The sequence below is a fragment of the Falco peregrinus genome, chromosome 6 (genome assembly GCF_023634155.1).
Source record: "Falco peregrinus isolate bFalPer1 chromosome 6, bFalPer1.pri, whole genome shotgun sequence".
In the NCBI taxonomy this organism is placed as follows: domain Eukaryota; kingdom Metazoa; phylum Chordata; class Aves; order Falconiformes; family Falconidae; genus Falco; species Falco peregrinus.
The window spans coordinates 32,491,567-32,517,146 of record NC_073726.1 but is presented as its reverse complement, the minus strand read 5'-3'; the positions used below and the strand labels follow the sequence as shown (position 1 = coordinate 32,517,146).

Sequence of the window (25,580 nt, the reverse complement as noted above, 5' to 3'; positions counted from 1 at the left end):
GAAGTTAGACTGCAGACAGTATTTTTCACTTTGAAGAGAAAAAGTGCTGATTGTTTGATTTTAGCAAAGAAGGAAGAATTTAAGTGAAGGGCAAGTGTTAATAAATATCCTGAGCCACAGCAGAAAGTTTCCTATTAATGAATCTAAGCACCAAAGAATAGATGAGTCAGAATATGAGTAAAGGTTTTAGAGAAGTCGAAGTGTTCTGGACTAGCCATAGTAAGTTTGAGCTGCTAACAGGCCATTTAGAGTAATGCATTGGAAAGGAAGTCAGAGATGCGGAACAGGGAACTGTCTGGTTGTGAAAAAGAGATGAGTCATTGACTTACAAATTATAGCTGAATCCACATAATATTCACCAGAGGTAAGATCAAGACATAGGAGAGTCCAGTACAATAGAGGGAAAAAAAAAAGATAAGGCAAAAGGTGGATGAGTGAAAACTAAACTACAGAACCACAGAGTCTGAGATAGCTGTTAAGAAAAGGAGTGTAGACAGTAATATGAAAGGCTGTAGAGGTGTTAGGATGGCAGGATTTAAGACTTGTCAAAGGTTTGATCAGTTTAGTAGGAAACACTGGTAAGGAAAGAGCAGGACACGCAGAAGGGGAAGTGATGAAGAGAGGGCTGTGAGATGAACAGTAAAATGGCAGATGGAGTGAAGATCCTTTAATTTAGAATGTATATGGACTAGTAAGCAGAATCAGAGATTATTGATAAACCGAATGGAGTAGGAGCAATGGATGAAGTCAGATAGTGTAAGTATGGTAGTGCAATGAGCAACAAGTAGCAGGGCAAGAGGAAGATGCTTTAGTCACTAAACACAAAAATAAATGAAAGAAGAGGCAAAGGAGAGAAGAAATAAGTCTAAGCCTATTGATTTTCTTTCAATTAGAAGCCTGAGATCTTGAACAGGTTATAAAAAGGTGATGGTACAGTAATAGGTCCTGCTTTTCAGTATTCAGCCGTGAAAAGAAAGTTTTGAAATACCAAACAACTATTGTGTGGTTAAAGATTCAGACATGTAATATTCTGCTCAAACAAACAGTGAACACCAATCACTGTGATTATATTTTACCACACGTTGGAAGCTGAGGAAGAATACAGATTCACCAACTCTATCCAGTTGCCTTTGGACAGATGCAGCCATTGTACCCACTGGCAAATAGTGATACTGAATATTTGAGCAGCTGTGAATCCTATTAACAGTTTTTCCAGTACCATCATATGTTCCACTGCTTCTTGTGCAACACAGAGAAGTAGTATTTTCCTTTCCTCTGGTATATTACTTCCTTGTCCATCTTCCTATCCTTATTTTTCATTCTGCTGCATTTATAATCTGTACAGTACTTTTACAAGTTCACTGGTACCTGGTATAATCATGTTATTCTTCTTTCAAATACTGAACAGATTGAGAACTCTTGAAGCCTTTCATCGTAAAATAACCTTTTAATCTCCAGATAAGTTTTCCAGGTCCTCCCTGCTAAAGAATTTGGACATCCTTGACTTTAGTGTCCTGAACTGCTAACAAAATTTCAAGACTGGTGTAGAAGATACGTATATAGCTTTCATTTTGGAGTTTAGCCTTTTTTTTTTTTTTCTTTTTTTTTTTTCTTTTTTTTTTACCAGCTCTGCTGTAAAAATACAAATTCCACCATCTCCTTTTAGATTCTGGTAGCCAGCTATTTCTATTTTTTTTTTGCCTCAACAGCAGTGTTTTCTGACTAAATCAAGTAGCAAAATCAACTCCTAGTCAAAGTCATCCATTTCTACAAATGGGCAAAACATTATGACAGCTAACAGGGCGAAAGCTAGCAAAGACTAACTAGGTCATGCTTATACCATCAGCTCAAACATCAAGTAACTGAAAATTTTAATACCTGAATTTATTATTACCTGCTAAATCAATATGCTTTCTGGAAAAGTTTGTCTTCAGAGAAAGAAATTTTTTGAGCATGGAGGAAAGTAGCCTATGTAGAAGGCTGAACAGTTCAATTTGACAAAAGATATTTCCTTTCCAATATGAGTATTTAATTTTTGAAAAAATACTGGCCTGTAACTTGCAGAAATTTTGGTTGTGAGTTCATTAGATTTCCCTTTACTAAATGCTGCCATATCTTTCTTGCAATTTTTGCAATTCACACATTCCTTGTCCTTGCAGAATAAGCAAGTTTCTTCCATTAAGTTTGATACTTTCTTGAATCTTGTCTATTAGAAGATTGCCTTGGTCATATTTTTTCCCATTGCAAAGGTAAATGGCTACGTCATTTTTATCTGCTTTGTGTTAAGAAAAGCTCAAGCTCAGAGACTAAGCCTTTAAAATCATTATATACAGGTACTGCAAAGATTAAAACCCAGAGAAGTTATATATAGCCTCTGACATGAGGATTTTGTTCAATGGAACCATTATTTCTCTTGATTTATAAATAATCCCCTTGCTTATGCACCCTAAGACCATAGTAGCCTTTTCAAACATCTGCTACACATGACTGTGCACAGATGACCACTGCTTTTTGCTGTGATACCTGAAATGTGATATGCAGGTTTATGTTGGTCTTCATTTACTTTCACCAAATGTGCATGCAACACTTACTATCTTAAATTTCATGCTCCTATCATCGCTCCATATTCCTGTTCTGCTTAGTCTTCCTCACTCTGGCAAAATTTACTTTACTACATTCTTTTTATTTATAAATCGTATTCACAAAGTTTAGTTAATTAATTCTAGCCAGTTTTTAATGTATTAATATGAATGGTAAATAAAAATGTCACATTACATTAGAGTATTATAAACCCAAGCTGTGCTAAAGAAGTGGTTTTATGAGCTGATAGTTGTAAGTGGTTTGTGGGAAACTAATTTGAACAGGAGGAATAGCATTTTTAATATTTTTTAATTTTATTTTTAATACTTAGGATATTGTACTCAAAATACATAAATAAAATCAGTAAATGTTAAGTTCTTCCTTCAACATTTTAGCTACTCTTCAAATATTGTTGCTGTTATTGCTTAAGTTTGATGGCAGTGTCAAACACATCTAGTGCCTATCATCAAGACCTCTGTACAAGCTCTGTGCTAATATCTGTGATGAAAACCCTGAACATTGCTGATACTCAGGAGACTTGTAACTGAGATTAGAAGTGTGATGTTGGGCTTTGGTTTTTGACTTTAGATTTGTTTGGGTTTTGTTTGGGGGTTTTTCCCCTGGGTTGGTTGTTGGGTTTTTTCCCCCACAAAACGTGCATCTGTCCTTTAAATAGTATTGTCCATATTTAAACAGCTGTGATCTTCAGCTGAGTATCCTTTGTGCTGTCTGTAATTACAATGCTGTGCAAAATGGCTGTTCTATTTAAGATAATTTGTGATATATGAGGGTAACATTTAAAGTAAATAAGCAAGTTTTTCAAAATCAGAATCAATTTAAATATTAGGTAACAGCAGCAGTGGCAGAAACATGGGCCTGTGACTGACATATTTAAAGTAAAAAATACATTTCTAAAAATAGTAAGTAGTTGAGTACATGTCAGAGTTGTTGGCTAATAACTTTCTTTTACTTTTTTTACTAATTCCACTGAGGAAACCCACAAACCACTGAATGGCTTTCCTTTCTCAAAAATACAATTTATAAAAGAATTCCTGTGCAACCTCTCCCTTACTCTGTTCAGAAAATTTCCTTCCCCTTTGCAATACATCTCTACCTTTTCACATGTCTTTGCTTCCCTCTAAAATTTAGTGTCATGTTTCTATTAACTTCTAAATTCCTGAGTTAAACTGTTTCTTCCTGCTCCCCCAGATAGCTTTCACTTGTTCCCTTGCATTTTGGATTTTAGTACTTCTATTCATAGACTAATAAGGCCCTAGAGAAGAACTTCATTTGTCCTTTGAAATGCTCCTCCAGTTTGGTTGAAATGCAGTCTGTTAAAATTACCCTTTTGCTGCTTCCTTCTGATGAAAGAATTGGAAGCTCACCAAACTTGCTGAGTATTCCCAGCCTAAGTTTGACTGCACTGTGGTTGCAATCAAGTGTCCTAATACGTACAGCAGTTTGAAGTGTTTGATGAATGTCAGTTCTATATAAAATCAGATTTAATGTCAAAGATGCACATTTTTCCGGTGTCTTGTTTTTTAAGTACTGGTATTCTGCTCTAGAAACAAAAGAGACCCAGCACAGGCAGAATGCTATGGTTGAAGTCAAAGTCAGAGACTTTTGAATTAGCAGGTTTCATTTAACTTCATTCAGGTTCTTTCAGATATTGGTGATATTCATGGAATTCTTGGAATTGATTCAGTAGAATAAAAGCATTCAAATTTAACCTAAAAATAAGATCTGATGTGGAACTTGTAGACATCTTGAAAGGAAAATTATGAATTTTCTGTTTGTTTACAGTCTCACGATATATTTACACTTTTTTTTTTAAGTTTAGGGTATCCACAATAAAAAGTTTCTTTCATAGCTCATAATAAACTGAATTTCCATTCCCTCCATTCCAAAATATACTTTTTTCTCCCAGTTTTGCTTGAAATTTCCATGGTGTTAATATCCTTTCTGAGAGCTATTGTGGTAGGATTTTGTTACTTGAAACATCCACTCTGAAACAGAAGAGCTGCATAGAAATACAGTGAGAATACCTTGAGTCTGCTCAGGAGCTGCTGAAGTAGTCCAGGCAAGTGGGTTCCCCAGTTTCTTCCTGCCCATCTGCTTAGTGTCCACTGCATGACTTCTGTAAAACCGTGCCTTTCTCCTCCTCTCCCCCATCATCTAGTGGATCTTCCAGGTGGACACAGAATTCTGCCCGAGCTCCTCTCAGCTGGAATACCAGCTTTCATCTCTGGGCTGTGTAACTATAGCTCAACGCAACAGTTCAAGTGTATAGGGAAAAACTCTGCTTGTGATACATTTTTATCAGCCTGCTTTAAAAGAATTTGAGAACTACTTTTTACAAACTGACTTAACCACACCATCATATCCTCCAAAATATTCATTTTCTCCATTGTGGATATGAATTTCTGATGCCATATTGATAATTTAGTGTGACAGATGGGTTAACTAGGGGACAGTACATTTCTAGGGTATTAACTAGGGGATACAACATTTCTAAACTTCCAGCTCCTTGACTTCACAGCTTTAACAAAACCATTGCTGAGTGTTTGTTTAATCTGTACATGTGAGTCTGTAAACAGTTCTGCGTGTTGACTGAGTAACATACATTAGACTGAGAGCTTCGTGTTGTTTCTCTATGAAATATGTTCTTCTTTAAGGTAACAAATAAATAACTGTAGTTGAACAAGTAGCTAATTTAAGTCCAGTAGTTCATTAGATGTGTAGGTAAAAGAGTTACTGGAGCCTGCAGTAACATAGCTCATCAGCATAAACATTGCAAATCAAAGCATGTTACTGGTGTCTGATGAAAGCACTGTATCTGCATTAAACAACTTGATGAGTACTTACGGAATGCTATAGTGCTGTCTCCAAGTGTACCCTCCACAGCTTTCCTTAAGCAACTTTTTCCTTGCATTGCAGCAGACACACAATGTGGGAAAGAATACAGACAGATTATTTGGCTGTCTTTATTTGTATAAAATATTTTCCTTTTTTATACCTCATTTTACTAGCAGCTATTCCACATTGGCATAAATAGAATAATCTTTTCTACCAATAACCTTACAAATTGCTTTAGAATGCCACACTTCACTGTGTAGTGACACTTGCACTCTGAGCTGCTACAAAACCTCGTTTTGTGAAATAAAACCCATGTTGCTTTACATGGCAAGAGAATGCATACTACATTCATAGCTCATATAGAATTTGACAGTTCAAAACTAAAACAAATTATTTGGAAGGTTAACTGTCTTCTTCATTGACCTTGATAGTAATAATGTTTGTGCCCTGGAATGTAAATGAAACACGTTACCAAGGTCCTTCTCCATCAAAATAAATTAACAGCTTTTTAATTTACCTATTTATGAACTCTAGTTATTTTCAAACATGTAATTTCAGTCTACCTAAATCAATTTAACCAGGGACAAGGCTAGGATGTGACTCATTTGCTTCATGCCAGTGGGTAGCATTATGCTGCTGAAGAAAGAAATTCTGACAGATTTGTGTGCCTGAGAACCTTCTTGGCTGTTTCCAGTCGACAAAATACACACAGTAGCTAATGTCCAAGCATGGGATCCAGTGTGTGAAAAAGATCTCATCTGAGGGAGATCTCATTATACAATATACATTATACAATATACTATATATATATATAAATATCTATATAAATATTATATCAATATATAATACACATTATGCATGCTCAAATCTATTGGGACAATTTCTTCCAATAATTATTCCTTTAAGCCCAAGAGATTATTTCTGATGTACCTCTACTTTGTAACAGCAAGGGTAACCCAAAATACGAAATGTATGTAACTGTAGAAATAAAAGTTGGCAATATAAAGAACTGTTCCTCAATTGACAACAGATAAGAAACGTGATTACATGAAGTCAGTACAGAATCAAACTATGATATCTGTTTTCACTGCTTGGCTCTACAGAGGGCAAGTTGAAAGGGATTCAGTAATTCTGATATAGATGGCAGTCAGCACTTCCTGTAGAGCTTTCAAGCTTTCAATTAGGAAAATTATTCTTGCCTTTACCTTGTTCTGTCTCTTCTTTCATGGCAGTGAACTGGAATCCTGGCCTGAAAAAATGTTACAGTTTCTGTGTTTGGCATCATGTCAAGCTTTCTTTACATACACTACAGTATATAGATAACAGCAAAATATTAGCTAACACTGGACTATAACTAAACTACAAGGTGCAAAAATGCCTAGCAAAAAATTGCTTTTATATTTTTGTAATCCATTGTTGCCAAAATCAGAGGTTCTTAACTGTATGCTCAAAGAACAATTTCTTCTTATGTTCACTAGCTTTTCAATAAAATTTACATCACTTTTTACAAGCTTGGAAATGGAAATCAGTATGGTCATATCTGAAAGGATAGGCTAGACTATTAGGAAAAGCTATTTTATTTATGTGTTTTGAATAGAATTTTGATTCACGTCCCTTTATTAAGCAAATTCTTGACAAAGAATACAATACTATAAGGCTCCTAGATGGCAAGCAAGAACAAATATAATGTGAGAGCTCTTGAACTCAAGCAAAGAAAATTGAGTGATACTTCAGGATGACTTCAGACTGAGGAACATGAACTGCACTTGATTTTAAGACATGTGAAATCATTATGCCACCACGGCCCTCAGTGAAAAACTAGTTAATGTGCAGCTTGGGTTGGGTGGTTCACTTTTCATTTTGAAGGTCCAAAGGCAAAAAATAGTTACATGTCTTGGTGGGTTTGGTTGTGTTCACAACCACATATTATGTGTTACAAAAAAGAGAGAAATGTTCATATTGTCACTGTTATACAGGATGAGTTTAATGTGAACATGACCTCTAACTAGAGAAGTATGTTCGCAGACTTAAAAATGCTTCATAATTTTAGTTCTGCCTCCTGCATGACCTTGTAGTGTACCTCTGCAGCCTCTTGGCCTGCTCAGTTTGCTCAAAATTGCAGGTTGGTTATAATCTTTACTTCCAAGATTCCAACTAACAACATCAGTCTTGTAGTGCCGTGTCTGCTAAAGGAATGTCATGCTTTCAGATAGTTGTGCTATCAGGGTGAGAAATACTTGTTACCCATACTAAAACCTATTGTTTGATTATAAAAAACATCCATATATTAATATACAATATTCAACAGGTCTGTGGTTCAAGATTATGTTCTTTTCCATGTCCAACTATAAACGAGCACTTTTTTTCTTCCGGGGAAGGGTGTGTAATATTCTGAAGTCAGGCATTTTAAAATAATTTCAGAGTATAAAACCAAACTGTAAGAAATGCAAAATAATTTGGCATTGCTTTTGGTTACTGTATGGAGAACTGAACCACTTGCAGGGATAACAGTAAGTATGAAGTACAAACATTTCTGGTTTTGTAGGTTAATGTCAAGCACCAGAAATCTCTCGATTATGAACTAGGATGTTGAAGCTTCCACATGTTTACAGTGCAGTAGCTGAGGCATATTTTCATAGGAATATATATCATAGGAATATATCATAATCATAGGAAGAAACTACTGGAAATAGAAATTGCCTTATTCTTGCTTAGTACTTGAAAACAATGAGTCAGAAAACCAGAAGAGATCAGGAGGTCAAAGAGCAGGGGGGGAAATAACAGGAGAATTAAGCTGAAGGAAATAATTGGGGAAAGTATTGGAAACTGGACAGAAGAGTCAAAAAGAACAACTACATTTTGTAACAATGTCAGGGGATGACAGTTAGAGACAAAGACATGGAATATGTTAAGGAATAAGAGGTCAAGAAGGGTTTGATTTGGGAGCAGGAGAAAGGAAGGCAAATGGAGGAAGAAAAGTAAAGGGAAGGTAGGAGGAGATAGACAGAAAGGGAAGGATGATTCCTGTTGAACTGATTGAAGAAGTTAATATATCACATGACAGCAGAAGAGGTGGAGATGAAGTGAAACCTCTATACAAGTAGAAAGTGATATTCATTAGGCCCGAAAAATAACTGCTTCATGGCCAGGCTAGGAACCGAGCTGAAAGGGGACAGAATGGATTTGTAGTGAAAGAAATTGATTTGGTCCCAGCTTATCACCCAAGGGCATTCAGACTGAACAGAAATAGGAATGGAATTTGGAGGTTATAGGTCAGAAGAAGAATGAGGAGGAGGAGGAGGAATTGCAAAATATATGCTCATTTAGCTGAAAATAGCTCTATATTGTTTTAAAAGGAACCTCATATTTCATGAAATCCATCAGCTTTGTCCTGACCTCAAAACATAAATCTCTTGTAAAAACTGACCTAGCAGAGAACTAACAGACAATTTACTTTTTGCAGAGTACAAGATGTCCTTTCATTCCCTGGGCAGTGTTGTCAGTGCTATTAACACGTATATCTAAAAGTTTTTATTTCCAACAAAACAAAAATAAGCATCACTTTCAAAGGTTCCTTTAAAAAAAAAAGCAAGCCACATTATCTAAATAACAACAAAACAATCATTGTTTCCTATCACAATGTATACAAAATTCCACTTCTTAAAAATCAAGAAAACTAATTTCATTTTTCTCTCCTAAAACTGTGTAATGTGCAAGGCTAAGTATGCAAATGGAAGGTCTTTGGGCAATTAATAGCAACGAGGAGTTGGATTGTTATCTCATAGAATGTGTTCCTGCTATGACAGTGACTAAGACTCTGCATTGTGAACCAGCCTTGCTTGTACAAGGGGAAGGTACGAATCCAAACCATAAAGACAAGCCTTACTTCCAACAACTTTTCAGGTAATACGTTAAATGCAAAGCATTCCTCAGGCTTTAAGATTCATGGTACTTCTTATACAGTAGGTAGGTAGAGAGTGAAAGCATACAAGATTGTCTAAAGTAATTTCTGCTTTCATATAACAATACATTTTATAAACCTTCCACTAAAAAAAATATATTGATGGAATCAGTGGCAGCATTACAAATGTACTTTCATGGTATAGTAAAAGGCATGCTGGAAGAACTGGATGAAGGAGCCATTTTATATTAAATACATATTTTTTCTCTTAAGTCTTCTAGTTGTTAATGCAGTAATTTTCAAATCATTAAAGATTACTTTTTTTTTTCAGTATCAGTTTGCACAGCTCACCGGAAGACCCCTTTGGATATCAAAATTAGGTATTTGTAATGCTTTTCATGTATTTGAATATTTACAGTTTTCATTAACAGAATGTCCTTTTTAACTTAGAGAGGAATGAGAAATGAGCTGATAGCAAAGCCAGTCAAACTTTTTTCCCTAGAAGAACTGACTTGCAGATCTGATCCTGCCAAGGCTAAAATAAGTTTTAATGAATTTTAATATTCTCATTGGCTTCCCTTGCGTATGGAGAGTTTCTTTCACATTTGGAATCTCTGCTTCTGTCTTTAATTCCGGAATAGAGGAGCCATTTCAACTTCTTTTCATCTCTTCCCCAAATTATCAAGGCAAATGGGAAATGGTAGCATTTGGGAGTTAAAAGGTATTTACTAGCAGTGCAGTTCTACAGGGTTTCTTTAAATTTGGTTACTAGTCTATAGTTTGTCATCTATCAGTGAAGTAGGAATTGTCAGGTAGGTTCATTTCCTTGAAGATTCAAATTTAAGTGTAAGAAGATATAGATAAGAAGATTCAAGTATAAGTGTACACACCTGTGTTATTTATTTGGCTGTTATAACTCAAGTACTTTACTTTCCTATTAATAAATCAGATGCTTTTATTTTGGTAATGTTAATTTCCCTAACAAAGAGCTATGGATAGTTCTCAAATGAGGTAATATATCATGGATGGAGATAATTTAGAGGTGAAGGACCACACAGAGCAATTGAGGGTATTGGAATCTGCTCCATAATATTTGTTTTCTTTTTGGAAATATACCCAAATTTAATTATAATTGGCTTCAGAAGGTGGAAGACAAACGCCTTTTAAGAAAAGCCCATTTGTGGTTTGGTTTTTTGTTTGTTTATCTCGAAATACACTGGTGTTTCTTTGAAACAGTGGGATCATTTTTAATTTTACTTTTAGATGCTAGTTGAAATGAGTGTCTGCTTACAATTTCAATATTTTGAAGAGAGAGAAAGTGAATCTCTAAAGTAATCTAAAAGCACTTATTTATTTATTTATATAATCATTAGTGACCAAGGGCAAGACATTTTGTTCGATATGAGGTATCAAGGAGTGTAGTCAAAAGTTAATGATTAAATATATGGTAAGCCTAATAGGTACATAGCCAGTACTGACAAGGTGAACAATAGGGTGTTCGGAGGCTCTTTAAAGAAGATCCAGGAACATGAACTTCAGCATTTGTTTGTTTGCCTTTTACTGACATACTGGGAATGGAATTAATTTTGAGATGAGACAAAAGCATGCAGAAACTAGCGTGTTTGTCTCATGTGAAAACTGTCTGATGGTGCAAGATAATAGTACTTGAGAAAGATTACGTCTCTCAGGGCATTCTTGGTCCATATACAGAATTAAATTTAACATGCAGCCATCAAAAATCAAAACTGTAAGCATCCCTGAGTGGAACAACAAAGTATAATTATAATACTGTGATTTTATGGTTGATTTATTGTCAGAAAGCACCTGGGCCTTCTCCACCAAATTTTACCATTATGGCTGTCTTCTAGCCTGACTGAGTACTGTGCATGGATTCAGTTATACAAACATGTGTTTAAGTACAGCAGTAGTCTCAGAGGTTTTCAGACTACTAAAAGTGTTGAGTATGTGCTTAAGCATTTTGCTGAGTGTCTTTACCTCTCCACAAGCTATAGCTATTGTTTAGGGAATTTGGCATCTCACAGGAAAATGCCTTCTGATCGTGTTAAACTGACTAAATATAAAGCAAATAGCTGTTTCTTGATCTGGGGGGGGAGCATATATGTTCAGAACTGAGCAGTGAATGAAGTTAACATGCCAAACATAAAGCCAACAAACCAAAAATTTAGTTTACTAACTCCTAAAAAAATGAGGAGAAATATTACCTAGGGAAAGGAACAAAGAGAGCCAGTGCGAGGCACAAGGGAAGATTTGGGATGCAGTGTTATGTCATGTGAAAACTATAGAAAAACTCAAAAAAACTACATGATCACTGTAGAAGGGCAAAGCTAATACAAACAGGTCCATTTTCCTTTCCCCCCTGCGAACAGTAGAAAAAGAAAAATTCTGCTCCCCTGTGCTACCCTCTGGGTATTATCACCTAACAAATTCTTTTGTTATTGCAAAGTCTTATGACATCTGGGTGTTCTTCAGCTCTCCTACGTCCTTCCAGTGGCTTAGAGATAGATTTATGTAGCTTTTGGCTTCTTGCAGGAGAAATGTCAAATTGCTTCAGGGTAGTAGGGTGTGTTCTGCAGCTTGTTTTCTGGGCAATCTGCAGAATATTCAAGGCCATTCTGGCCTAAGGGTTTTACCAGGGTGGTCTGTGATTGTATTGGGCTATGCCTAGTGACCATGCTGTCAAGTAGTTCATTTCCTTGCTCTGATACAGTTCCTTGATAAGTATTGCAAGTCCTGGGACTTGCTCATTTCATTCTTTGCGTTTCAAAACCATATTGTTATATTAGGGTTGGTTACGTAGAAAATTGTAAAGTTACGCAGAATTGCCTGACTTTGCTTTAAACAAGGTAGGTTGAACTAAGAAGGAAGATGAATTATGCTGCCCTGCCCAAAAAGGGTCGAATCCTCTACTTTTTGTAGTAATCCCATAACTTTGGTTCTCAGGGCGAAGGTTTTTTCCACACTCTACCAAAAATTTCAGACCAGGTCAGTCTTCAGTAGTACAGACCAGCAGCAGCCAGCAGTCTGGCCAGCTCAGTGCTGTCCTTGTAGCCTACAGAGGTTGAAATCCTTCCTGCAAGGTTCTTGACCCAGCTGAACTGGGCTGTTTTGTCTTGTCTTCTTAATCTTAAGATTGTACGTGCCCTTGCCCACCCTCCTACAAGAGGAAATCCCAACATCCCTCATAGGTTTAGCAGGACTGCCATCTCCAGTGTGGGGCTGCCTGTTACCTTCAGGCAGAAAAGCATGCTAATATGGGACCCAAGTTTGAGTAGGCCCAACTCATGTTTCTCTGCCTAGTATTGCCTCATGGGTATACTCTTGTTCCACAGGCAATAGCTGACAGCTGATAATTTGTTTGTGGTTTCTTCATTATTTGAAAGGAGTTAGCCACTTCTTTCTGGGTACTGTAATAAAAAAAAATAAAATAGGAAGCTATTATTTGTATTTATTATGTTAAATCAAAAAATTCAGACCGTGAAGTTTTCTGTTTATGTTTTTAAGACTAGTGTAAGTAAAGTGCAGTTTTTAATAAACAGGCTTGTGGTACAGAATATGCCAAATCAATATTCTTAGCAGACTTCCAAAAGAGATGTTCTTGGACTGCTGCAGCACAACCTTTTGCCTCCTGCCAAGGTTATTGTCACTATCAATGACAGTATCTTTCAATATCTAATTTAGTTACATTGCTTAAGACTTCAGAAGGTTTCCAGGCAGCACAAAGACCTAGAACCCTATTAAAAATGTCTCTTAGTCTCTGTGTGCCATGTCCAGGCTGGAGCACACCATCGTCCTTTGTTATTCTTGTGCCGTAAGTTACGTGTTCTTTGTTATGGTTAGTCATTATGCTGACCTACTGAAGGTTTTCACACAGCCTGGGCATCAAAGGCCTCACTGGTTTTGCACAGAGTGATATAGATCTCTTAATTGCTACTATGTAGGAATCTAAATTTGGATCATCTCCCCTCTTCCCTTGTGTAATACATGACTCTGTAGCCCAGCATCTCAGGTATGGGTGATCCTTTGACAATATAGATACTGTGATGTAATATCACATGACATTGTATTCTAAAGACTTTACATTTCTATATATTTTAAAATGATAGCAATTAAATTGTTAATTTGTTGTTTATTCACACATTCAGTTTTATGCCCATACTGGTGTGACTACACTGTGTTACCCAAAGTAAATATTTCTGCCTCAATCTTTTACTCATATAAGTACTATAATTTATGTCTGTCATAAGTGTATGTATGGACTTTATCCAGTTATTATTTGGTGCACTTTAGTTTGTAACCTAAAATCCCCAAATAAATCCAGAACAGCTATATGCAACAGAGTTGGAGCTTGGCTTTCTGGAGGTACTGGGTAAGGAAACAGGGGATGTGTTTGTGGGTGGATACAGCTTGAGAAAGGCATACATGCCTGCAAATACAGATACATGCCTATACATGAGGTGGTCTGATTTCATTTAGGGCTACCAGACATAAAAAATCCTTATCTTAGTATTTTAATTCTATAACACAGGAAGTGTTTTTGCAACTAGCAAAAACCATAACAAACCAAACCTAAACAAAACAAAACAAAACCTCCAAACAAACAGAAAAAAAAAAAATTATGGGAGTGAAACATGGAACAGTAAACAATTTAGGATTGTTACCGAATTCACTTCATTATGTTTAAATAATCCAGCAAATACTGTCAAGTGACAGAAAATACAGTTAACAGTCTTGCAGTCCTTGGGCCATGTACTACTTCCTCATATTTGCTTAAACAACTCCATTTAAGAGTACCTTTACTTTTTCGTTGAATAAGTTCTATGCTAAAGAGATACTGCTTTGGGGTTTAGTGGGATAAATGCAGTATTAATAGTAGTGGCAGGTGAGCCACATTAAATATATTATCAAACATATTTCTTTGTAATAAGCCATCCCCAGAGCCCTCTACAGAGGGTGGCACTCACATGAACAGGGGGAGGCACTTGTAGCTTCAAAGAATTTTGTAAAACAATATGTTGAAGAAATCTTGGGGTTTATATTTATTTTTATTTATTTATAAAATAAACAGATTTTATAATACCTTATAAAAACAATCTTAAGCCATTAGAACCAAAGGAGAACTTAGACAGTCCTGTAATTTAATTCTGGAAATCAACCAAAGTCTCAGAGTTACAAACATTTAGTTCCCATGGCAGTTCAGTAATGCAAAGATGAGACTTTTAAAAACACTCAGGGTTGCCTGATTTCTCTTCTACTGAAGTCAGCATTTTTCAAGACATAAGCTAAGACCCAGTCATATAGTCTGATCTTTTGAAGTACTGCAGGTAACATAAAAGTGACAGTGTTTATTCAAAATACTACAGACTTCAATCCTCCAAGCTCCCTTATGAGTTGGATATTATTGTCTCTGCATTGTTAGTAGGGAGACTGAACTGTGACAGAAGTCAGAGACCAATCCAGGATTACAGGTCGGAAGTTCTTGACTTCTAACCCTGTATTAGCTCCAGTAATTCCAGTCGCCTCAACAATAATAGCTTGGTATCCACTGAGTAGAAGGGTGGAAACAATAAAATGAATATTTAGTTTAACTAGTCCTCAGTTCCACTAATGTGAGATTATTTCAGTTACCTACTTCATTGTGCTTTTCCTAGTCCAGCTTTAAATTTCACCCATAGGTGAACATTACCATTCCCCTTAAAATATTTTAAGAGTAAAAGGTGTCCAGCAAATGCTTACTTTCCCTGTTCTGTGAGGTTATGCTTACTTACAGTGCTGGTCATGTGCCAAATACTGTCCAAACGTCCATCTTTCAAATACCTCCTAGTCTCTCTTCAGTTTTTTTTTAACAGTACTTGTCTGCCTGCCTCTTTTTTTCAAAATCTAGTTTTTGAGGGTCCTCTTTGCTTTTCTTACCATTTTCAGTGATCTGTTCAAATGGTTTACTATTCATATTTGCAAAGCAAAAAAATGAAAGGAGATTATTGTTTTTTTCAACAGGCCAAGATAAGGGTATTATCTGTAATATGCATGGAAGATAGCAGTTAAAAGGCCAGAAATCACATTGGTATTTTTTGTTGTTATTTCTCATTGCAAACTCACGTTTAAGAGAGAGCACTGGGTAGATTAGAAGACAGTAGAAGGGATTTCATCTCAAGCAAGAATTGCTTTGCTGTTAGGATGACTTAACCTCTTTGCTTCCTTTTTACCCAGTCTTAGGGGCATTGCAAGATTCAGTATAAAAGTACTTTAAAGAAGTTTCTTACCATATACTTGTCGTTATTTAACCCAGCCGGCAACCAAGCACCACACAGCTGTTTGTTCACTCCCCCCACAGTGGGAAGGGGAGGGGGGGAGAATTAGGAGAGTAAAAGTAAGAAAACTTGTGAGTTGAGGTAAAGACAGTTTAATAGGTAAAACAAAAGCTGTGCATGCAAGCAAAGTAAAATAAGGAATTCATTCACTGCTTCTGACTGGCAGGCAGGTGTTCAGCTATCTACAGGAAAGCAGGGCTCCATCACACGCAATGGTTACTTGAGAAGATAGGTGCCATCACTCCAGAGGTCCCCTGCTTCTGCCTCCAGCTTTATATGCTGAGCATGACATCGTATGGTATGGAATATCCCTTTGGGCAGTTTGGGTCAGCTGTCCCAGCTGTGTACCCTTCCAACTTCTTGTGCACCCCCAGCCTACTTGCTGGTGAGGTGGTGTAAGAGGCAGAAAAGGCCTTGACGGTGTAAGCACGGCTCTACAGTAACTAAAACATCCCTATATTAGCAACACTCTTTTCAGCACAAATCCAAAACACAGCCCTGTACTAGCTAGTATGAAGAAAATTAACTCTATCCCAGCCAAAACCAGCACAATGCTCAAAGGAACTGTTTAGGTGCAAAGAAAGGCAAGTATCAACTCTGTTTGATGCCTGTGTAAGTTTAAGCAGAAGGTGGAGAAGAAGGAGAGAAAGCACATCAGGAAGGAGAAAATTAAACCAGGGCCAGGGAAGGAATGTATTTGGTTTCTGTGGTGTTTTATCTTCTCTTTGACTCTTATTGGTTTCTCATCTTATACAGACTTAATTTTCTGATACATAGATTGAGATTTAAGAAAACAGTTAACAGAGTTGTTTCATTTATTGATATATATATCCATGTACCTGAATGCACCCCTAATCATCCTGGTTTAGTCTGTCAGGTTGTTCTGTTCATAAAGCAACATTTCAGATTGAATCCTAAAATCTCCATGTATCACAGAGCTTTGCTGAAGACTGACACTGCTGTGGATTGTGTTACTGTATTCTAGGGGAATTAATTTTGCCTAAGAGCCCACACTTCAGTTTTTCTTAAGACAGACCTTATAGGCAAAATGCTGATTTTTGTCAAAAGGAAAAGAAACTGACAGTCAGCTTTGCCAGAGTATGTTGAACATGCATACTTAATGTCACTGTAAAATATAGATTAGAAAATTGTCTGCATACTTCATAAGTGATAGTAGAAATTGATTAAAGCAATTGATTGTACCCTGTGCAAGGAGGTATTTATGGTCATTACATTAATGCCAAAAAGCACCTGTCAGCTTCAGAAAGGGCATCTGCTGATTTGTTGACAGGCAATTTCAAGTTCTCTTTTTACAGAAACTCATATTAAGGGCTTTCTTGAAGTCGATGATCTTTAACAGATATTTCCTTTTTGCGAGATGCTGAAATGCAATTTTAGATACATCATGTGGTGTTTTCTTGATTTGTTTAAAATTCATGCTGAGAGATGCTGAAACAATCATTCTGTGTAGCGATGTCTTTTATGCGGTCCTTTCCTATCCATGAATGTAGTTATGCTCTCATCTGACTGTTCACCAAAGCTACATTTACATGCACCTTCCTGCCCAGAATTCCCTTACATCTGTTTTGTTTAAAAATAAATAAAATATATTTAGTGGGACCTGCTAAATTCTGCATTGGATCATTCAGCAGAGAACGTCAGTGTTTCCGTGTTAAGCAGCTTCCCTCTTTTGGGATTTCTGTGAGATCTGTGGCATTACAGAAGTTTGATACAGAAAGAAGAAAGGGAAATAAATCCCCTTCTAGAGATAGACTACAGAACTGAAGATGGAGCTGCAGGAAATGGACAAAGGGACTAGAAGAATTCTCACAACCTAACTGCAGTGTTGCTCCCCTGAATTAATCTAGCATAAGTTTGCCTTCTGTAGGCCCCTCTTTAGATGTCTAATGCAGCCTGTTTAAAGAATATATTGCAGTATTAGGTGTTCGGTGGCCAGGCTTCCATTGTCAGTTAGAAAAAATAGATGAGGCACATTTTGGATAATGATGTTCTGTGTTGAGGTAGAGTGTGTCCCTACCTCAAAATGATTCAGACATTTGTTATGTTTTCTAACTCTCTGCTTTTGCTTCTTCTGGGCCATGGGTAGTACAGATTGCTTTTGTTTTATAGTCTTAGCTAATGTGTTTGCAAATTACAATGAAAGACTCTCAGAAAATTACACTATACATCAGCTGAGACAGAACAAATGGTTTTTCCCTTCAGACTGCTCCAGCGTGCTGTTTGAGTGCAAATCAGTAGTTTTTATGAAGTGGCTAAAGTTTGGTCTGCATAAGCTGTATTTCAGAGAATCTAATAATCAACAATTACAAAGGTTTCCTGAAGATGGATAGGAAGATTAAATCAAGGGTGGGTTACGTTAACATTGACAAGGGAGATACATTGCTATGTGGAATACTTAGCTTGATTAGTGAAAGTAGCCTAATTAAAATACTTGCCATATGGGGTTTTTTTAGGGATTTCAAATAGACATTTCTTGAATTTTCCTTGATTCAGAGATGCTAACATTAAATGTGACACACGAGATGATAATTACAAGGTAATTATTTGATTTTCACTAAATAGACATTTCCATTAGATTCCTTCTGGCAGTATCTAGCTGAGGAAGTTGATTTTATAGCCAAATACAATATCAAGATGTCTTTTCTTTACTCAGCTATGTAAGGAACAATAACGATAACAACCTCTTTTAATGTTCCTAGCCATCTGTACCTCAACACTTTGCAATGTATGATGTGCTACTTTTTGATTAGGCTATCAGATTTGCTGAATGTGGACTTGGTGCTTCCTTTTTTCCTTTCATGTAGACTTGCAAAACCATCATTTATGTTTCATCCTGCTTTTTGTAATAATATCTTTGCATGTAATCTGCAAGGATTGGCTGTTAAGCTCTTCTTTCACAACCCAGGATGACACCTGTGATTAAAAGGTCTGCCTGAATTCCCTAGTCTCTAGGTTTTTTCTTGTAGTTTCAAGATGAAAAAAGTCATGATGCTTCAGAGTTTCATCTCTAGGACTGCAAAATCAGACACATTTGTCAGGCATGTGCACATACTGTGTAAAGAAATGTTTTAAGATACTGAAATAATACCTGTAGATGATGTTATGCAATTATGAATTTAGACCCAAATCCCAGCAGCAACAGGCTAGTTTTAACTGTTTAAGCCTTTTACTGTGCTTCCATAAGTGTGAAGATGAAATTCACTGTAGATGGCAGCCCTACCCAGTTTGTTGACCAGGGAAGGAAGCCAAGGTGGTGAGGTGGCATGTTACTATATGCCACTGACTATGGAAAGTAACGTGACTTAGCTGCACTACACTGAGACATCACCTATGCTTGGTTAAGAGTTCTGATGACTAAATGCCCTCCCTTGCAGAGCCAGCCAGGTGATGACCATTTATCTAAGGGGTATGAGACATTTCTACTGAACTATGCTGCTACTGCTGGGTTGGCTTTGCAGCTTCTGAGAGTGAAGGTAGCATTTGTAATGGTGAGCGCTTACATACCCACCCAGTGCTTTTCACAGGCTGTTGTGATTTCTCAAGGTTCAGTCTTGTCGTTTTGGTTATATGTTTTATATGTCAGTTGTAACCTGACTGTGAACTCCAGCTGGCATTACTCGTAGTGTTCACCTATTTTATACCCAAACAATGGTTCTGTCTACTATTTTTTTGTTTGGTTTGGTTTATTTGTTGCAGTCCGTGTGATTGCTCCTCTGTGTCTAGGCAAAAGGAAAAATGGTGAAGAACCAGAAAGATTTACTGACTGGTTTTCTCATTACTTGTGTTTGAGGACCAGTGATATTGATTAGTGCATCTTTTTTACTTCTGTAATGGTGCTATATACTGCCCCTTCCAGGAGACACTGCTGTCGCTACAGTGGCAGTCACTGAAATAATAATGTTCTGGACAGTACTAAGTAAGAAAGACACTTGACAGTGTCAGGAGTAGACTGTGACAAATGCAACAAATGTGACAAATATGAATATAGCAGACCAGGATATTACAAAAAATGGACTGCTCAGTTCTCTTAGTTTTCAGCAGCATCTTCACAAATCCTGTTATTTTCATGCTAATCCATTTGTTTTTTTTGTTTTTTAGATCTTTGTACTACAGAACTGTAATTTATCACAATGCAGTTTTTAACAATTGCTTAAGTTTTGGGGTTTTTTACTAACTATAAGGAGGGGTAATATTCTAATATGCTGAGGAAGGCAAAGAACATAGTACAAGATTAATTCATATTTTCCAACAGACTTTGATATTTATACAACAGACTCATAATAGCAATCAATTCTGACAAACGTATCAAAGACAGAAAGAGCATATTTAATTTTTAGACATAAATAATTAGAAAGCTGGAAACATTTTTAGTTTTTTAAGTAATTGCTCATTATTTTGTGATCCTAATGTCTAGCCATAAGATTGTAAAGTATTTCCAGTAACGATGGTATAACTGTTTGCTTGCTGTTTTCTTGTGATAGAGTTAATTTAATGCTAAACCAGAGCAGAGTGATTAGAAACATTTTTTTGGCAGATCAGTTAATAAAGTATATGTTGTAACTGGAAGGAAGTCTTTGAAGTCTTCAAGTATGCTTCCCTTATTTAGTCATCTTGTTATTAAAAATTCTAGTATCAGTACAAAAGATCGGTGCTCTCCAGTTTGGTTATTAATTTTGAGCTTTTCATTCTTTGCTGCTGCTGACCACAGAAAGGAACCATGTATCATGTCTCCCTGTAAAGAAAAATCTGCATTGAAGTTGATATTTCATTATTTTATTAGTTTAAAACGTCTTTCAACAAAAAGGAAAAGCCAGCTGTGACCATAAGAGTAGTGAAATTTCACGTGATGGTTCAAAACAGTAGTCATGGGATATGAAGCTCCCAGATAGTTACAGAAAGGTGAAAGGAGCAAAGAGCAGTTGATATAGAACAAAGAATGTTGCATGGTGGGCACAGAGCAAGCAGTAGTAAAATGAATGTGACAGGTCATGGATAGCAGATATGGAAATTCCTGTGCCTGTTGTTACATGATTTGCTTTGCTGCTTACCAGAAATCTGAGCAGTATGTAGGCTGTTACTTCCTGATTTAGTAAAGGAAGAGGAGAACAGTAACTTCATTTTGTCTGTATTTAGACTTGGTAAACTTTCAAATTTATTTTTAATAATTTTCATTAGGAGAATTAAAACATCATGAATAAAACTTACAGTACATAAAAGAAAATATGGGCTAACTTTATACTAATGGTGAATTATCATCTTTTAGTGTATGTATCCAGATGAACCTCAGAATAAGTCTGTTTAGGGTCTTCTCTTACTCTAAAAAGTTGCCTTTGGAGGGATGCATTTGAACAGCCAGAAAATAGTAAAGTTGTTGCCACTGCAAGTCTGTTTAGGGTAGGTTAGAAAGGTTATTAGAACAACTCATCCCTAGATTACACTGCTTAATCTGCTGAGGTGCTGATACTCAGTATCAGGTATTATGGGTGAATTGCTTGCCCACATTAGTGCATTTTTGTAAAGCAGAATTGAGAAATAAATTAAAAAAACCCTCATGCCAAATTTCCAGAACAAAAAGATCAGCAATGTTATGTAATGTATAATCACTTCCTGCAGCGGATATTGCAGCAGGTTCTCTCGTCCTGTGATAAAAGCAGTTAGATTTTGAATCTTCAAACACTGGAATGCAGCCAAGGTGTATTGAAGGTACTGAAGTTCTTCGAAGTGTTTACAGTTAGATGGCTGATGTCTGTTCCATAAAATACACCAGCTATTAATGTAAAGATCTATGTTATCTTTCTAGGAAGGATTTGGGAGACTGATTAAAAACCTTCACTGTGCTTTTAAATAAATCTTGGTCTATAACTGTAACAAGAAACCTAAATATGACTTCTGAAACCAATTGCATTAGGAACCATTTTTTTACCATTTCATATAATCCAAGGAATCTAGTCTAAATAGTGTTACAAGGGAACTCATAGAAAGCTGGATGTCTTTTTTCTAAAATCACTCAGAAAATAGCGGTGGCTCTGTTATCTTTTTGTCTAGGAAAGCCTGAAAATATTTGGGATTAAATTTTATGAAATGCAATGTCAGGAGTGCTGGTTGTTTCAGCTGAAGGCTTGAAAACTTTGACTTAGGAAAATGAAGTTACACTCTGATGTATTAAGTTTTTAGGGCTTTTTATTGCTAATAAATGTTAGCAGTATTCTCGTGTCTTTATTTTTACAAACGGCAAAATGTAGGCTTCATGTAAAGTTTGAATTTGCTGCTGTTTTCTAAGAAAATGGCAGATGCCCAGCAATCACAAAGCAGGAATGACAGGCTATGCACTGTGAAGATTCTTCCCAGAGCAGCTCCACAGTTTCTACACGGCAGATGCAGCAAAGTGGTTGAAGTGTCCCTATATAGTAGGAACACATCTAACATCTACTTTAAATGGTCTGTCATATGCAAAGTTTTCCTGGGAATCTGTGCCACATTTGGTGTACATCCACATCTGTGGCACACATGACATCCCATTTATACTGCAGGACTACAGTAGTGAAGTGGGTGTTAGTAGAGTAAGAGCCATATATTGTCCTGGACAGTTGCCAAGGGACATGCTAGTGCAGCCTGAAATTCTGATAATCCTTTGGCATTTCTGAGTATGGCCAAGAGGTGTTGTAAGAACATAAGCTCAAGTTGATACAGATACTGATTTGTGACTGTGTTGTCACTGGATGTATTATCACTGTTAATAGGTTTTCATGAAAGAAAAGAGAATCTTTTAGTGCCCACTGATTCATATGATTGTTTATTGATCATGAAGTTTATGATAGTGACCTAAGTGTGGTTTATTGAAATATCAGAGTGGATGGCTCTTTAAACATCAAGCCAAGCGTGAGGATAAAGCAGAAGCTGGAAAAGGCTCTTGATGACAGCAGATCTGAATGCACCAGGACACCGAACAAAGGAGGGCCGCAAGACATGTTCTGGGCAGTGCTAGTGGGTGAAACAGAAGCTGAGAATGTGAGAAGCATCACACAGCTGGGAGAGAGATGCACGGGCACTTGAGGAGCAGCTAGCACTTTCTGAGGGTTAGTAGCTACACTTTAGCCTGTGTATAAGTTGTGTGTAGCAGAAACACAGTATGTCAGATGAGCATGTAGAGTACAAGCAAAACTAGCCAGTTTCCTATGGAAAAAACAACCAGAGAGCATCCGTGGAGTTGAAACCAGATCTTTAATCTGCTAAGAACTGGAATTTTGAGGAAGGCATGGGCAAGCAAAATCTTTGAACATTACACAGCCAGTAACTAAATACAAGTGAACAGAGGCCAAAATAAGCAGCTTCACTGCTAGCATTGTAAAAAGTACTCCCAGAAACAAGTTCTGGAATAAGAGTCCTTCACTAAGCAGATAAATCCCCAGAGCTGAAAGCATTGCTTGACTTGAACCACATGGGTCACAGGGTGGGGATGGCCAAGCCACAGACTGAATGGGCAGAGGAAGCACGCTCTAAATACTGTTTTTACGACTAGTGGCCACAGTGACACTGCATGTGTATTCTGCTGAATTGTAGGCTGAAATACTTAAAATGTTGTCTGTCAAGACCTAAAAAAAGCTTGCAAACAAGTTAATATCTGCAAATTTAAATGGCTGTCCAAATGACAGCTCCACTGTATAGGTATTCTATATTTACATACTGTGCTGAATAAATGCTCATGTGTATGAATGAGGATGGAAGAATTTCTCCTGCCCCATCAGGAAGTGTGTGGTACAATCAGTATCTTTTCTTTTTCATTCTGTTCCTCAAAATTTCTCCCTTGTCTTAAAAAATGGTTCCTTGGCTTTGTTTATCTTTTCTGTTTCATTTCCTGTTTCAATAGTTATTTTCTTTCCCTTAGGAAACCCAGTAGCATGCATCCATATTTATCCATTTCCACACTTACTCCCTCTCCTGGTTTTTCTTCCTAGTTTTGAGAGGACAGAGGATCTGGTAAGAAGCTCTTATAGGCAGAAGTTTGCCATCTCTCTTCTTTGTACGCTGACACCTAATGGCAGGCACACATCTGAGATATTTTTTTTTTTCTAAAGCCTTAAGTTGTGTTAAAACCCTCTGTACTGTTGTAGTCCAAAGTGTGAGAGCTGGTGGGCATATTTTTGTGTGGTACTCACTGTGTTAATCACATTCTGTATATAGTCTGAGAGGCTTTCTAGAATAGGGGGTCCATAGAAGTGCTTAGCTTTCCTGCCACTATGAATTCCCTTATCAGGCTTTTTATGAAATTTGCAATAAAGGTGACAATAAGTATTTTTTTTTTTTTTCTGATTTGCTTATTGGCCAGATAACTTTTTATTCTGGATTTCAATTTACAGAATATCAAAAACTACTGAGCCTCCTTTCATTCATTATTCTGCAGCTTCTTTCTTTGTGCACAGTTACCTCTACCATGATGTGTACCACTTTGTCACATAATATGTATATTGGGTTTTTTCTCTTCTGTACTGTTCTCCATCATTTCTTACTGGCAAGGAAGCAGGGTGATGGGTGTGAGGGGAAGAATGCTGTCACCTAATGTATGGTAACTTAGAGGAGTGCTACTTAGGTTTTTTTGGTTTGTTTTTTGTTTGTGGTGGTATATTTAAAATTAGTTTCTGTTTTATTATATTACAGGCCTGAATTCAGTCAGTAATGACCTCAGTAGTGCCTGTTTTAATGTAATCCCTGCTTGCTGACTGCTGTTCCAAGAATAAAAATCTAAGCCAAAAGATTTAATGAAATCCTTTGAGATTAGTGCTCACTGGGCTGGGGAAATTGCATATCAACCTTTTCTCTGTACTCTAACCATACGGTTTGGTATTTGAATAGGAGGGTGTCCAAGAGAGACAACTCTGAGTTCATCAATAATTTACATTTTTGTTAGTTGCAAACCTGGTATTTGGGATTCTGTTGCCATAGCAATCCATCTGGGCCTGAACGGATAGTGTTTTAAGTGGTGGTTGTATAGGGATTCACAGTGTGTGCTTTAAATCCCTTCTAAACTAATCCTCAGATCTGTTCTGTGACTTATTTGAGGATTCGACAAAACCAATGTTACTCACAGTAAAAAGTTTATGCTGAGCAAATTAAGCCCATAAAATATTAGAATATGCATATAATTGAGGACTGTAAAGTGCATAATGTATGACAATTTCTGTTTCAATATATGAAGCAATTAATAAATGCCCACAACTCCTTTTTTTTTCCAAATACATTTAATTTGTTGCACATTATGCAACTAGAAATTATCCAGACTCTGTACTGGTTATTAGCTAATTTAAATTTCATAATCGAATGCTAGCCTCATTTTCCCAGATGTCAGTTCTGTGTTTTACAGGATGTCAGTCTATTCATAATACTGTATAACTTCCACTTCCAATTAATCTGATTTTCTCTCTTATAAATAATTATAAAGCAGAGAATAAAATTTGAAATTCCTACTTTTATTTCTAACACTACTGGAACTGAGTTTTGAGATTGCACTGCTAAATTCAGTAGGCTAAACACCAATTGTTTTTTATTTGAAGTTTGGTTTACATTTTCCCATTCTGCCACCCAAAATTTCAAAATGGTTTATTCAAAAACTCCCAGATATACCACATAAATAGATGTCCTCAGGTTTGAAGGGTGATCAATAAACTCTTCAGCAAACCTGGGCTAAGTTTCAGCTCTGTCAAAACCAGAAACCTTCTGAAACTGATTTCCAGACCTTTCAGTTTTTCATAACAAAAATGTTGTCCAGTTGTGCTCTCAGACTGTCACTAAACCGTAATGACGATGTATTAGCAGCTATTTGTTACTCCAGAGTTTTGCAAAATTCTTCCTCAATGTTTGAAAGAGAGGGAAAAATATTCAAATAACAACCATATGCT

The 25,580-nt window shown here is 36.6% G+C and overlaps 1 protein-coding gene across 4 annotated transcripts in view; it reads left to right on the top strand.

Annotated features, from left to right (window-relative positions):
* SYT1 (synaptotagmin 1) overlaps positions 1 to 25,580 on the top strand; it is a 357,757-nt gene that overhangs the window by 98,359 nt on the left and 233,818 nt on the right. The window contains exon 3 of one of the 4 annotated variants that reach the window (XM_055808603.1): positions 9,669 to 9,717. The exons of the other annotated variants lie outside the window; for them this stretch is intronic. The gene's annotated coding sequence lies outside the window, so the exon portion shown is untranslated. The remainder of the gene's footprint in view (positions 1 to 9,668; positions 9,718 to 25,580) is intronic. 4 annotated transcript variants of the gene reach the window in all.